This window comes from Chelonoidis abingdonii, chromosome 2, assembly GCF_003597395.2.
Source record: "Chelonoidis abingdonii isolate Lonesome George chromosome 2, CheloAbing_2.0, whole genome shotgun sequence".
Lineage (NCBI taxonomy): Eukaryota > Metazoa > Chordata > Testudines > Testudinidae > Chelonoidis > Chelonoidis abingdonii.
In genome coordinates, this window is record NC_133770.1 from 224830331 (window position 1) to 224844558 (window position 14228).

At 43.0% G+C, this 14228-nt stretch overlaps 1 protein-coding gene across 20 annotated transcripts in view; it reads left to right on the forward strand.

Annotated features, from left to right (window-relative positions):
* DTNA (dystrobrevin alpha) overlaps positions 1 to 14228 on the forward strand; it is a 319437-nt gene that overhangs the window by 109778 nt on the left and 195431 nt on the right. The window contains exon 1 of one of the 20 annotated variants that reach the window (XM_075062993.1): positions 647 to 702. The exons of the other annotated variants lie outside the window; for them this stretch is intronic. The gene's annotated coding sequence lies outside the window, so the exon portion shown is untranslated. Of the gene's footprint in view, positions 1 to 646; positions 703 to 14228 lie in introns of those variants that run through there. 20 annotated transcript variants of the gene reach the window in all.

Here is a 14228-nt window from a genome sequence, read left to right on the forward strand (position 1 = left end):
CTCGTCGGGGAGGAGTATAGAAATCGGTTTAAAGAGCCCTTTATATCGATATAAAGGGCCTTGTTATGTGGACGGGTACAGCGTTAAATCAGTTTAATGCTGCTAAAATCAGTTTAAACGCGTAGTGTAGACCAGGCCTCAGACATATGTACTGTGCCCGGAAATGCTTTCTTTATGCCCTGCTACAAGGTGTCACGGGGTAACTCTTTAAGAGTGAAGAGACCAATGCACCTTTGATTGATTAGTTGAGCCCCGTTTGGCTATAAGAGAAGGCACCTGGGGACTAGAATGGGGAGGCTAGGTGAGTCTGTCAGAAATGGGGTAGAATGTGAGTGAGAGTAGATATAGGACTTTCACTACTTGCTCTCTGGGAACAAGGAAAGAAACAAAAAGGTTTGGGTAACAGGAGCAGGTATATCAGGAGGCTCCATGAGAGTGGCTGTGATTAGAATTGCTAACCCTTCAGGATGTTCTTGGAGTCTCCAGGAAGTAAAGAGTAATCATCAAGATCATGTGATGAAACCTCCAGGAATATGTCCAACCAAAATTGGCAACCCTAGCTGTGATCGTTGCCTGGGAGTTGAGGCAGAGGGAATCTGCTGGGGAGGTGCTCTAGGGAGAAAGTTGTAGGGAGGGCTCAGTTTACAGAGCATAGATGGAAGAATCCTGCAATAAGCTCTGAAGATGGAAGGACTGAGAGAGGTAATGGGGGGGAACCCTGGGAGCTGTAGCCCTGGGTGTGCTGGGGAGCTGGCTTTTGTTTGTTTGACTATATTTGGGTACAAAACTGCCATAGCCAGAGTCTTTTTCTAGGCAATGTGTCATTTGTGGGATGGGGACAAACTAGGACCTAACAGGTCCCCATTTTAGATTGATTAAGAATCAATTAAATCAGTAGTATAATTATAAAAAAAATCATAGTGAAGTTTTTTACAAAAATGGATTTCTTTCTTTTTTTAATTTGACTGAATGATCAGGATAGTTTTATACATTTCTTTAGTGTAAATCACTAATTAAATTTGATATTTAACTTTGGTATTGTTATGCTTTGGTCTAAAACTTTCTGTTTAGTTTGCAAATATTTTCATCCCCTTTAGACATTTTAATTTTTCTTTAACTTTGTGATACGGTAGCTGTGGTTTCTGGTTTAATGCCCATTATTTTATATATGTATCACTAATTCAAGAAAACAGTGGTAAAACTCACCTTTGATGTTTTCATAATAGGATGCATAGTGCCTGTAAGATACCATCATTGGCTTCTTTAAAGTTACAAACAGAGCAGAACTGTTGAATCAGAACTTGCTCCACACCCTAATATGGATATAAAATGTATCTGGCCTCAGAATTTGAGTACTAGCCTGCCAGGATTTCAGTTTGGACCATTCTAAGCAGTAAACAAAACTCTATAATAGTCTAAATAGACTGTCCATTCCCTGCGTTGCTAGTGGCTTAACATTTATTGACTTGAACTGCATGGGTTTTAATTTTTTTCAAAATAGTGAGGTCATTTTTTTCAGACTTTCATTGTTGTCACTGAGTGCTTATTGCAAACTTGTACTGTTAAGAGTGGTGTGTATTTTGGGGGGTGTGTGTGTGTGGCTTTTGTTGTTGTTGTTTTTTGTGTTTGTAGTACAAAATTCCTTGGGTAAAATTCTAGCCCCATTCTGATCCAGGTAACCCCTTTTTGGGCTACAGTTTTTGCCAGTTACAAACATGCTCCCTTTTTAGAGTGTTCCCTACAGGATGAAATCTATGCTTTTCAACCTCTTACTGCCTATTATATTAGAACAGTACTACTTGGTTAGAACATACTCGAAATGCAAGTTGGTTTGTTTTCCTTAAGAATGTTCTAATTCCTGTTAGCCGGTTCTCCTGAACATTGATGCAAATTATTTTATCTTTTAAAATATTGGATTATCTGAGTCTTTTAATATTAACAAGTACTAAAGAAGTCTATTTAAAAACAAAATGTGTATCTCCTAAATAAAAACACATTTGGTGGAATACTTCTGTGGGAGAGATAGGTTTGATTCCCTGATTCTGGCCTCTTGCTCTACAGCAAGGTTTCTCAGCCCATGGGTAAGGACCCAACGCTGGGTCACCAGAATGTTTCAAAGGGCTATGTGACAGCTCCTGTCACAGGGGTCTGGCTGGGCTCGCCTTTCTCCTCCAGACACTGCAACCTCTGGGGTCCCAGAGCCAGTTGGGTTTGGCCTAGCCATCATGATAATGGGAGCCCGGGTAGGCCAAATTTGAATGAGTGGCGCTGCACCCTAAGAGCCAGGTCACAATTACACTTGCACAAACTTGGTCCAGTCAGGGGGGTGGGGCCAAATTTCAGCAGAGCTGCAACTCTAGAAGTTGCAAAGCCTGGAGTGGAGAACCAAACTCAGCCAGCCCCACAGGACAGAAGCTGCAGGAGCCACCACTGTGGGGTGAGTGCTGGGCAGGACCCAACCCCCCGCAAGACAGGATCTGACCAAAATCACCCCAGGGCCTCAACCTCCAGACTATTTGCTGCATTGTAACAGGCCATAAACATTTGAAAATGGGTCCTGAGCCCAAAAAGGTTGAGAGCCACTGGTCTATTGGGTGATTGATGGAGAGAATTTCAACCACCACTCTGCAGCAAACCTCACTAGCTGATTTTAACAATTAACATTTACTCTAAGGAGAGTTCTGCCGTGATGCAGAGCTTGCATATTGTAGCCTGTGTGTAAAATGTCATTAAAAAGTAATTGGAAAGACCCTCAAAGATCCTTCAACAAAGACCCTTGACAACTTCATTGGTGAGGTCATTACCAACCTCATGTGTTTTAATGGCTTGAGGGAACTCCCTCTATTTCCCCTTTTTATTCGACGTCCTCCTTTCATAGACCTTAAATTGCTATGACCTTCTCTCTCTTGAGCAGGGGTAGACAGTTCTCTCTCCAAATCTCACTTGTACTTTTCAGTTTAACTGGCCTGTGGGGGTTGCTAGAAGATGGCACAAGTTGCTTCTGCCCTGAGTGCTAAATGAATTGCCTCCTCAGAGTTTCCAGTCTTTGCTGACTCTGGCAGTAAGGAACTCCCAACTGTGATCCTCTGCAGGGTAACGTCCTGGATGGCCCTAAATAATGTGCTTTATTGAATGGCAGTAGTCATTTTAATTCTGGGGTTTATCACTTTTTATAATTGACCTCCCTGTCTTTTGAGCCCCTTAGCATGTCATGAGCGGCAACAATGGGATCATTATTTAAAGAACCTAATCACTGCTAAGGTTGAATTTGAGATAAAAGAACAAGAGCTTAAACCAGAAGAAAGTACCTGTACATCTCTACTGAGATCCTCTCTGAGACAGAAAATGTGTTCTTTCCCTCTCCATTCCTTATATGATTGATTATTTTGGTGACTGGGAATACATTTCATCATAATATTGTAGGGATGGGAGGCGTTCGAGAGGTCATCTAGTCCACCCTCCTGTCTTAGGTACACCTAAACCATCCCTGACAGTATTTGTCTAACCTGTTATTAAAAACCTCCAAGGATGGGGATTCCACAATGTCTCTTGCTAATGTAGTCCAGTTCTTATCTAGCCTTACTGCCAGGAAGCTTTTTTTTCCTAATCTACCCTAAATCACCTTCCTGAAAATTAAGCTGGTTACTTCTTCACCCACCTTCAGTGAACATGGAGAGTAATTGATCACCTTCCTCTTGATAACAGCCCTTAACATAGTTGAAGACTGTTAATCAAGTTCCCTCTCAGTCATCTTTTTTTCAAGATTAAACATGCCTAGTTTTTTTAACCTTTCCGCAGAGGTCAGATTTTTCTAAAATTCTTTTTTTATAATTTTTGTTGCTCTGCTCTGGACTCTTTCCAATTTGTTTACATCTTTCTTAAAGTATGGTGCCCAAAACTGGATATAGTACTCCAGCTCAGGCCTCACAGGTGCAGAATAGAGTGGAAGAATTGCCTTCCATGTCTTACATATGACACTCCTTTTAATATACCCTAGAACTGAGTCTTTTGCAACTGTATCACATTGTTGGCTCATTTAATTTGTGATGCACTATAATCCTCAGATCTCTTTCTGCAGAACTACTGCCTTGCCAGTTGTTATCCATTTTATAGTTATGCATTTGATTTTTTTCCTTCTGAAACGTAGTATTTTTCACTTGCCTTTTGTTTTTAATTTCCTTTATTTTAAACTTTTTCCTGTTAAAGAAGAAATTAATTAACCCTGGATAATATGTTAAATATTTTATAGGGATGGTGTCGTAACTATAAAGGAAAGGGTAACAACCCTCCTGTATACAATACTATAAAATCCCTCCTGGCCAGAGGCACCAAAATCCTTTTACCTGTACAGGGTTAGGAAGCTCAGGTAACCTGGCTGACACTTGTCACCTTATTGGTCCTTTGGGTCAGGATACTTTCAGATCTTGGGAGGGGGGAGAGAGGCTTTTGTTTGTGCTCTTTGTTTCTGGTGGTGTTCGCTCTTGGGACTAAGGGGGACCGGACATCAATCCATGTTCTCTAATCTTTCTGAACAAGTCTCTCATATTTCAAACTTGTAAATAACAGCCAGGCAAGGCATATTAATTTATCTTTATTTTCTCAACTTGTGAATTTTACCTTTGCTAGAGGGAGGTTGATCCCTGTTTTGTTGTAACTTTGAAACTAAGGCTAGAGGGGGTTCCTCTGGGCTCTTTGAATCCACTTTCATGTGGGTCCCCATATCTGTACCCTAGAGTTCAGAGTGGGGAAGGAACCCTGACAGATGGGCATCTACTGTTTGTGATTGCCAATGACTTCAGTGAGCTTTGAATCAGGCCCTTAGAAAGTAAACGCTTTGGGCTAGAGACCTGTCTTCTATGTCTTTTCTGTGAAGAGCCTAGCCCACTTGTGGGCCCTGTAAAATAAATAATGGAGTGCAGCTCATTTGCTTTTCGAGTCCCTGCATCATAATACCTGTACATTGTATTTCTTCCTGTTCCCCAACCATCATTAACTTTTTCTAAAGCATGGTGTCTTTCATAATGATTTATGTTAGGGTTTTCATTTCTGTTTCTATCCTAAGCATTGATTCTGCAAAGATTTATGCATGTGCTTAACTTTAAGCATATAAATAACCCCATTGTGGTTAGGAATTGTTTGAGTGCGTTTTGTGTAAAGGAGAGCTTCTTCTCCCCCAAAACTCTTACACCAAAGGTATTTGAACCAAAGCTGGCGACTAGTAGGTGCTGCCATTCTCTGACAATCCCATTAGCGGCATTGGCTGTTTCTGATGCCTCTTACAAGAGAACAAAATAACCAATCAGTCTGTAAGAATACTCTTCTATAATCTCCATCCTTAATTATGTGACAGTATAGAGGGTATCATGTAGAATTTAATATTGTTAATCATCCACCAGTACACTACACCCTTGCTATAATGCCCCTCGTAATTAACGAATCTTCGGCTATAATGAACGCAGTCCCGAGATTGCATCTGGGGCATGGCGGGGGGCTGAGAGCTCCTTGGGGCATGGGGGGGGGGGCTCACCATGTGAGCCCCAATCCCCTCTGCAGCAGTGTTCTTTTGCTATAACAAACCCCTGGCTATAATTAACAAATTCCTTGGATCCCCAGGGCTTTGTTCTAGCAGGAGTGTACTGTAGTTATCAGTGAGTAAAACTAGTGTAAAAAAACGGGGCTTACATTGAGTTCTGAAGGTGGTGGGATCCATTCTGATACACGGTGGGAGGAAGCAGCAAGACAGTGGCCAACCAAACCCTTATAGATCAGGTGAGAGAAGTGTGTATTTTGTAACTGTGATGGAGCCTCTACCCCACACTGGCAGAGAAGGGGTTAACAGAACCTGGGGAGGCTGTGCAGGAAGCAGCCAATAGGACAGGGGCTGTGAGGAACAGCCAATCAAGGTCTAGCAGGCCCATATAAAAAGAGCTGCAAGGCAGAGCACCCCATCAGTTGCTGCTGGTAGCCCAGGGGAGTAAGGGCTGCTTCTCTGGAGGGCTGAGAGAACTCTAAGCAACTTGGAAGAAGCAGTAGCTAGTTCCTGGGACTGAGCAGCTGAGGCCCTGAGGTGATGGTGAAGAAAGTGCTGGAGCCATGGGGAAGTGACCCAGAGAAACAGAGTAGCATTGACAGGCTCAGGTTACAGAGGTGCAGCAGGAGGCTGCTATTTACTGGGTCCTCAGGTTGGTGCCTGGAGTAGTGGGCAGGCCTAGGTACTCCCTCACCCACCACTGAGGAAGTGGCTGGACTGTTGGACAGAAATACCATCTCCCACCCCTCCCAGAGGGCTGACTTGAGAAGAGGACGCTGCAGTTGTGGGAGCTGAGAGAGGAGCCATAGGTGGGAGCAGAGACAGATTGCTGATGTGGAGACACTGGACATGGGTGTTGCCCTTGAGCTACCCCAGCATGACAAGGAGGAGGCGCCAGTCTTTGGTGAGGGCTGCACCCTATGACAGTAACTCTTCATAATCATTTTGATGTATTTAGCTTTCTTCCCACTAACACTTTCATATATTCTCCAAACTGTAATTGGGAAACTTGAACCTTTATTACCTTATCTTAAAGGGACCTCATGAAGTCATGATGCCTAACATTCAGATATGGTGAAAACCTCTTCATGCATTTTTAAACAAATGTCAGTAAAAATAGTTGAGATCATGTTAGTCCATAAAATATACGTATGTAAACAACAAAGTTGTTGAATTAGTCTATGGAAAAATCTAGGGAGTGAAACTGACTCAGCTAGTTTCACCATCCGAGTGAAATGCAATCCTAAATTACACTGGAAATCTAACATTTTTTGAGTAATGCACATAGGGACTTTGTCAAGAGAATAATTCTGTTGTTTTTTTTAAATGTCCTTTAAAGAACAGTATGGGAAGTTGATCAAACCACCTCCTCCTGTTATCCTCTACTATATTATTCCATCCCTAGAGATTTGGTTAGTGGTATCATGTAATTTCCATTCTTAGTTTTCTTTGAGGGAATAGTGACCTGTTTCTGAACATTCTACAACAATAGCTCATAAGAGACTTTTTAAAATAAGAATTCTTGAAGGGGTACCAGTATCCTGAACTAAAGAAACACTTTCTCAAGTTGCCTTTTCAACTTTTTGTTTTTTGTTTAGTTTAATCATCTTGAAGGGGACTAGAAATTCACCTCTTTAAATAACTCTCTTACATTGCAAGTTTAAATATAAATGTTCTGTTCACCTCATCTCTGATAGTATTCTTATTAAGGTAAGGTGTGTAGCCTTGGATAGTTAAACAAAGACTTCTAAATCTGTGAAAACTCTTTTTGTAAAGATATACTCACTAACATTTTCTCACCATAAAATTTTAAGTAGAACTGATTCAAAACTACAAAAGCAGTGAAATGTTGAAATGCTTCCTTCTGCCCATAGTTAGCTGGGTTTCCTAGTATGCTAGAAGGTGGACTGTGCTTTCACTAAATCATAGATGTTTTCAAATATTCATTAGTTATTTGTATTGTCATTAGTTTATCACAGTGTTAACTGTGTGTGTATTTTGTCTGATTAGAGTTTTCTAAGACTATTTTCACTTTCAATTTTAATACTCTTGCAGTAGTCATGCCTTAAGTGTCTAAGCAGAGGTGGAAATAAACAATATGTTTGAATTGCATGAGAGAGTCACTTGGTCACTTTTTTTTTAATTTAATTTTCCAAACATCACCACAGTAGCTCATTCTTTTAGGTGATTAAAAATCAATAAATTATTTATTATCCTTCATTTCACTGCAGTTGGATAATGAAAGGGATTGTGATGTCTCTGGTCAATACTCACCATTTTTTCCTGAACTTTTGTGTCACTGAACAATCCTAATGCATCTTTTAACCACCTACTGAGGTTGCTTTCTTTTCTTTGTTTTCTCTTCTGTCGAGTAGTGTCAGAAGCAATTAAATGACACATATGGTCTTCCTGAATGTGTGGGATGATTTGTAAAGTACGTGTTAAAAATAGAAGTAAATACTGGTTAATTTTTAGAGGAGATTTTCTGCCAATCTTAAAATTGGTTTTTAGACTTTTTTATTAGCTTATTCCAACTAATTAAGAATCTAATATCATACCTACATTTGGAATAATATTCTTGTGGTTATGTGTAGGCTCTCTATCCCTGGATATATCCATGGAATATACTCAAGGCCCAGAACTGAAGGAATAACAAAGACCTTGTTGAATTTGTTCTTGAACAGCACTTATTGATGAACAGGACTCAGATAAAGGAATTAATTGACCTAAATTGTTAGTTTACTATCTGCTCAATGTAAGGGCAGTGTGTAGCTGTGCTAACCTGTGAGCAGAGCAGGGAAAGAAATCATGCCGCAGAGCCCCTTCCTTGCTCTGAGTAGGGAGTAGTGATTGGCTCCTTGCCCTCATATATCGCAGAGGAGTAGCATCTGGGTGGGTAGTGGTTTTACCCACACCCAGCCACATGCTTGAGAAGCAAGGATGAAGATGGGAGAGGAGTCTACGCAAGGGTGAAGGAAACTGTTGCACAAGTACCAAACTCATTTCAAGTTAACAAATAAAAAAAAAAGGCAAGGGCATGGCTGAATGACCTCTGCTTGTGAAGGACACCGACTTCCAGTGAGCAGAATGAAACAGCTGACTTTGAAGGACTTCATGCTAGTTTTCAGCTTTCCCATCTTGTCAGCTGACATGTATCTTGTTGTCATGAGACAGATGTTTGTTCTAGTAATCCTGAGACATTCAGAGGCCCAGGATCTTTCAGTCACACTTGAGAAATCCTTTCTTAATGAAAGAGCTGCAGTGTGTCTGGGTGTGGGATGCTGCAGTTTTAGCAGCCTGTTCTAGGAAATTGGGGATGGGGGTGGCTTCCTGGTCATTGAGAGGTACCTCTTTAATTCTGTTTTGCTAACAGTCAGGTCCACTTCATCCTGCTATCTCAAACTCTTTAATGGGCAAGTTGAAGGGTTTCTATATGAAACTCTCCCCGCTACATCTTTAGTTCTCACCGTCTTTAGACTGGTTTTTTTTCTTTTCTTTTTCAAAGGTGCCCTCTCCAAGGCCCTGGCAGTTGGCTGTGACTTGCTTTCAATCCTCTTTCCTGCTTTGCAGTGCACTAACTAATAAAGACCTTACTTTATCTACACTGTAAGCACTGCAGTGAGTGATTATAATTTTCATTGTCAAGTTCTAATAACTATGGTCAGTCTTCTGCTTCTTCCAGGGCTTATAACAGAGCTCTTACTACTCCCTTTGAAGTAGCTCAGTAGTGAGCAGTCCCTTGCAGCCAAGACTGTTCTTATATCCTGTTGAAAGCATGACAGAAATGCCTGTTAGTGATCACTAACATAAGCCAGGCTCTGAGTGAGCTCTCCCCTGCCATCTATTGATGAACTGGGGCGGGGGGAAGACTTCAGGAGCAGCCTGTATATGCATAGAAACATCTACTTTGCTGAAGTGATCAATGGACAAATTCACTTCGCAAAAGTGATCGATTCAGGGTTAAAATTCACTTTAGTCTTGAACAAGGGGAAGTGAAATGTTGTTATCCTTATTGTATGATTAAAGGGCAGCAGAACTGTACTTAACATACCCTACCGGAGTGGGTCATCCTAATAGCCTGACTCACTAAGCAAGGGGCAAAGAAGCCAAATCCAAGTGAAAGTCAGTGGGGATGGGGACAGACAGTCCTTTAGACTCTGTTCAAAGAGTCCCAAGTACCATTTAACCCTTCCACTGTGGTGTTTAAAGACCGATCAGACTTACTGGAGTGTTCTTGCTTCTGCTCAGTGGTCGCTAGAGGTTTAATCACTGATGAGCCAGACTAGGGGCTGAACATTAGACCTGGTATAGTGTTGCTGTAAAAGACAGTGCAGAGGATGCAGAAGCAGTGAGGGTCCCCATTAGCTGGTGAAATCACTAAGAACTGGGCTTAGTGATGAAACCTCAGAACATGGCATTGCAGCTAGAGGCAGCTGCAGCAGCAGAGACAGCAGTCAGCAGCTGCAAAGGCAGCAGGGTCACTGACAAGCAGTGGCAGAAACAGTGACAGTGGGGAGAAGTGGCAAAGGAGACAGCAACAATGGCAATCTGCACCAGTGGTGAGTAACAGCAGCAGAGACATTGCTCTACCTCCTCATTCAGAGGTGAGATGTGACCCCACCTGAATGCACCCTGAATTCTGGGACTTCGCTGACATTGGACAACCAACCATGAGTGGAGTGCAGCAGAGGGAAAGAGGAGTAGCATCTTAAGGGGACACTCATCTGTCAGACTTTTACATGGCCAGGTGGGACACAGAGGCAGAGGACTACTGCCCGACATACCATGGAGGGGGTGTTTATGTATGGTTTGTCTGTTTTTGAATTGTTGTGGTGGTTTCCCAAATTAATGTTGAGTTCCCTCTTCCTTTCAGTAAAAGTTTTCTTTTGTTACACATAGACTCAGTGCTTGTGCGTGGGGAAGCATTACCTCAGAGGTATTTTACCTCAGTTAATTTTCCTAGATTTCTGGATGGAAGCTCAAGCCGGTTCTGTTGTGTAGTGTTAAAAGAAACCCCTAGGTATTGAACCTGGCTCTTGTTGCTGCCAATGCTGCCTAGTAGAAGATTTAAGCTAGCAATTCTAGTGGCTTGGGTTTATTTTATTTTCTTCACCTTGCTTTTTAATAGGGCTTTACAAGGTTACTGAGGCATTGTTTGTTTAACCAGCACACACAAGCACTCTTGGGACCGCAAAGACACAGAACAAAGCAGCTTTTTGTCTCGGGGAAGTGCCAGTCTAAGGACCAAATTGCGCCACAAGGCAGTGTGGCGCCCACTGCCCCAAGGGAAGCTCTGGAAGGGATTCTGCTTTGTCCTTCTGGGTGGCCTTCTGTGCAGAGAAATAGTGCAGCCTCTAATGCTCCCCTTTATACGTACTATGTTGATTAGGACCTGTGCAGCTAGCTCTGTAACTGTTACACTTTGACACCAGGAAGGGGACAGATGTATCCCTCCAGGTGTCAGGCCTCATGCCTTTACCTATCCCAGGTGGGTGGCAGGAGGGAAGCCCACTCCTAGACCAGGCCCTGTGCTACAGTATGCTGTGCATCAAATGTGCTTACCTAGAATGTCTGACTGAGTTCTGGCCTCCGCAGTAATTCCCTTCAGTTGTCTGTGACCAGTGGCGAATACAGTAATCAGATCGCCTTGCTAAAAACAGCAGTAGGAACAAAATATAAGATTTTAAAACAACCAATAGTCTACATGCATGTCTATCTTGGTCACCTAGGCAGCTCTACCTAATAGAGTCCGGGGTGTCAACCAGAACAGCTCCTCAATTACTTTTTTAGAGAAAGAGAGTATCACTTTTAATCCAGACAGAGATCCCTTTGATCTTCGCCATGCGTGGCAAAACACATTTTAGAACGGGGCTGGAGCCAAGAGGTAGAACTTACACAGCTAGTAGCTCAGGCATTGTCTCTTAATAACCTGCAGTGTTTACTGGGCTCATGGTAGCGGTAGTGTGGCTTATCTAGAGTCATTGTTTAGTATCCTCACTGTCCTGCTGGTTTTTTCTTGCAACATCCCTATTGACATCCCAAATTATTCATACAATGAACATCGCAATAACCAGGTCACATACAGTATTTATAAGTTATTAGAGCAGACCACCATCAGTCATAGGATCCTTGTAGCTGAATATTGTTTTTTGAAGTCCTGTTGTGCCACAGGTCGTTGGCATTCTAGTGATTCATCAGAGATAAAAACTGTCTTCCATCCAGCTCTGAATAGAGAACTGGTGTATAGTTAAAGGTACATTAAATAGGATGGTTGGCATCACAGATGCAGGTGACCTGTGCATGCCAACAGTACAGCCTCTCATCCTTCTTCTCCCTTGGCAGCTCCATTCCTCAGGTACCAGAAATGGATTAAGAGACAAGGTTGGTGAGGCAATATTTTTCATTGGACCAACTTCTGTTGGTGGAAAGAGACAAGCTTACACAGAGCACTTCTTCAGGCCTGGAAAAGATACTATGCTACAAACAACGTGGATATGGATTCTCCTTGCTAAGACACTTAAGCACAGGGTTTGTGACAAGGGACAGCATCATGTGGAAAATTGTCCTTGATTTTTTTCTCTGAGTGCAAGCACAGCACACCAGGCTTTCCCTTTTTTAAAAATATGTTAGGCCCAGGCTTAATGGGTTTTTTATAATATTCTGTCCAAATAGGGTGTATGTAAAATATGCATGGGAAGAAGGGGCCAGGGCTGTCCTTACCCATACGCAAAGTACGCAGCTGAAATTTGGTGCCCCAAGTTTCTTGGTGACTTGAGCAGTTGTGTGCTGCTTCAATCCCTCCCTGCCCCACCTCTTCATCAGGCCCCTTGCCCCAGCTCTGCCCCCACCCCACCCCTGAGGACTGCAGCAGGGTCAGGCCTGCACTCACCAGTGGTGGGAAATGCAGGGACCTGGACCCAGCTGCACCACAGGTGAGTGCTGGGGGGTGGTTTTTCCCCCCCTAAGCCAGCTCCATCCCCCACCCCTGTGGAGGCCTGCTGCCCTCCCACCTCCCAGCGAGGGCACTGCATAGGGCCCTCAAATAGCTAGGGTCGGCCCTGGAAGGAGCACTTGCTTAGTGGGCTTGTCAGTCTTAACTATGCTGCTTTTTTCCTTAAGTTCTTTAATTTAGTTTTAAAAAAATCCTTGGAGGTTGTGTATATATGTTAGGGAGCTTAAGTAACTTGTCTTCAGATTTAGCTGGAGACTTAATATGGTCAAAGCAGCTGAATCATTGTCCATGAGCTGCCATGTTTGCCATGGTGATAATTTGACAGTGTGCCAGTGACTACTGCCTACAGTCTCTGAAAAACTGACCTTGTAACAACATCATCACTCTTTCTCTTGCTTTCGCAGACATGCTCTAAGCTCTGGAAACTGCTTTCAAAACAAATATATAATGAAGTATTGTACTTGTAAAAGCAATTGTGTTTCAGTCCATCCTATTAGTTTAGGGTGTCAGGTCTGCCAAAGGGCATGCATGAAGGATTCAATTATTCAGAAGGCATGTGAAGGTCTGTAGTTACAAGGACAATAAGAATCAAAATAGTGCCTTCCTGAAATCGATATTTAATGGCAAGGTGATGATGTTTTAACTCAGCTCTGTTCCATCACTGTTAAATGTGTTTTGGATCCACAGTAATGTACATAAAAGGTGATGTATAAAGCAGGGGCAGTGAGCACAGCTACACAAACAATGCAAAGAACATCCAAGGCCCAAGAGCAAGGAAGTGTCTTGATTTAACCTTTTTCAGACTCCAGACACTGCTGTCTCTCTTTGTACAGGCAAATAGAAAATGTTCCCTGCCTAAAATACCAATCCATGTCTGTAGTCCTTATTGTAGAAAAGCCAGTCGAGCCTGGATTCTGAGTCCAGCTCACATTGGACACAACAGAGGGACTGTCAGAGACCTGGTTACGTCTCTCCCATTCTCTCTCTGGTCCCAGCCCCAGGTGCGGATTGCTGTAACCTTAGTCAGCTGACAGGGATCCTCACGGGACGGCCCAGTGTCAGGATTGCTGAAGCACTTTGTATTCTAATAACTCCCACTGTCCCTCTCTTGCCAACATGCCCTTCTGTGCCCCTAAAATGCCTTCTATGCCAGGAGCTGCAGAAGGGGCAGGGCAGGAGTTGGCTTCACTGGCTGCACACCAGCTGAGGACTCCTGGAAACTGAAGCAGCCACAGACGGGGGTATTCCAGTAAGTCTCCACTGCTCCCTTTGTGCTGTTTGAACAGCTGAAATGATGTGCAGTCACTGTCTTTCCAACTCATAAATCCTAAAATGGGAATCATGCTTCCCTAGCACAGATTCCATCCCCATTAGAAGAAAGCAATAATCAAACGATAGAGCTGCCAGTACAATTTGAGGTTCATGTGTATGTGCTGTTTATACAAGAGTTTGTACCAATTATTTTCAGCCTCAGTTAAACAGAGCAAAGCGAGGTGTGGAGTAAAGTTGAGGTGAGAAGACTTGGGGAAGCAGGAGGGTTGGGCCAAACAGCTGATCAGCACATGACCAAGTTCTTTCAAAACTAGAAAGTTATGTAAGTGTCCTAAGGTCGCCGCTGCCTTGGCTGCTTCTGCATCTGCTCCTACCAGCTGCTGTCTCCAGCCAGCTCCATTGCAGTTTTCCTCCAGGCTACATGGAGGGAGGAGGCAGCACCTGGGTTCTCACTTTCTACAGGATGGGAGGGGA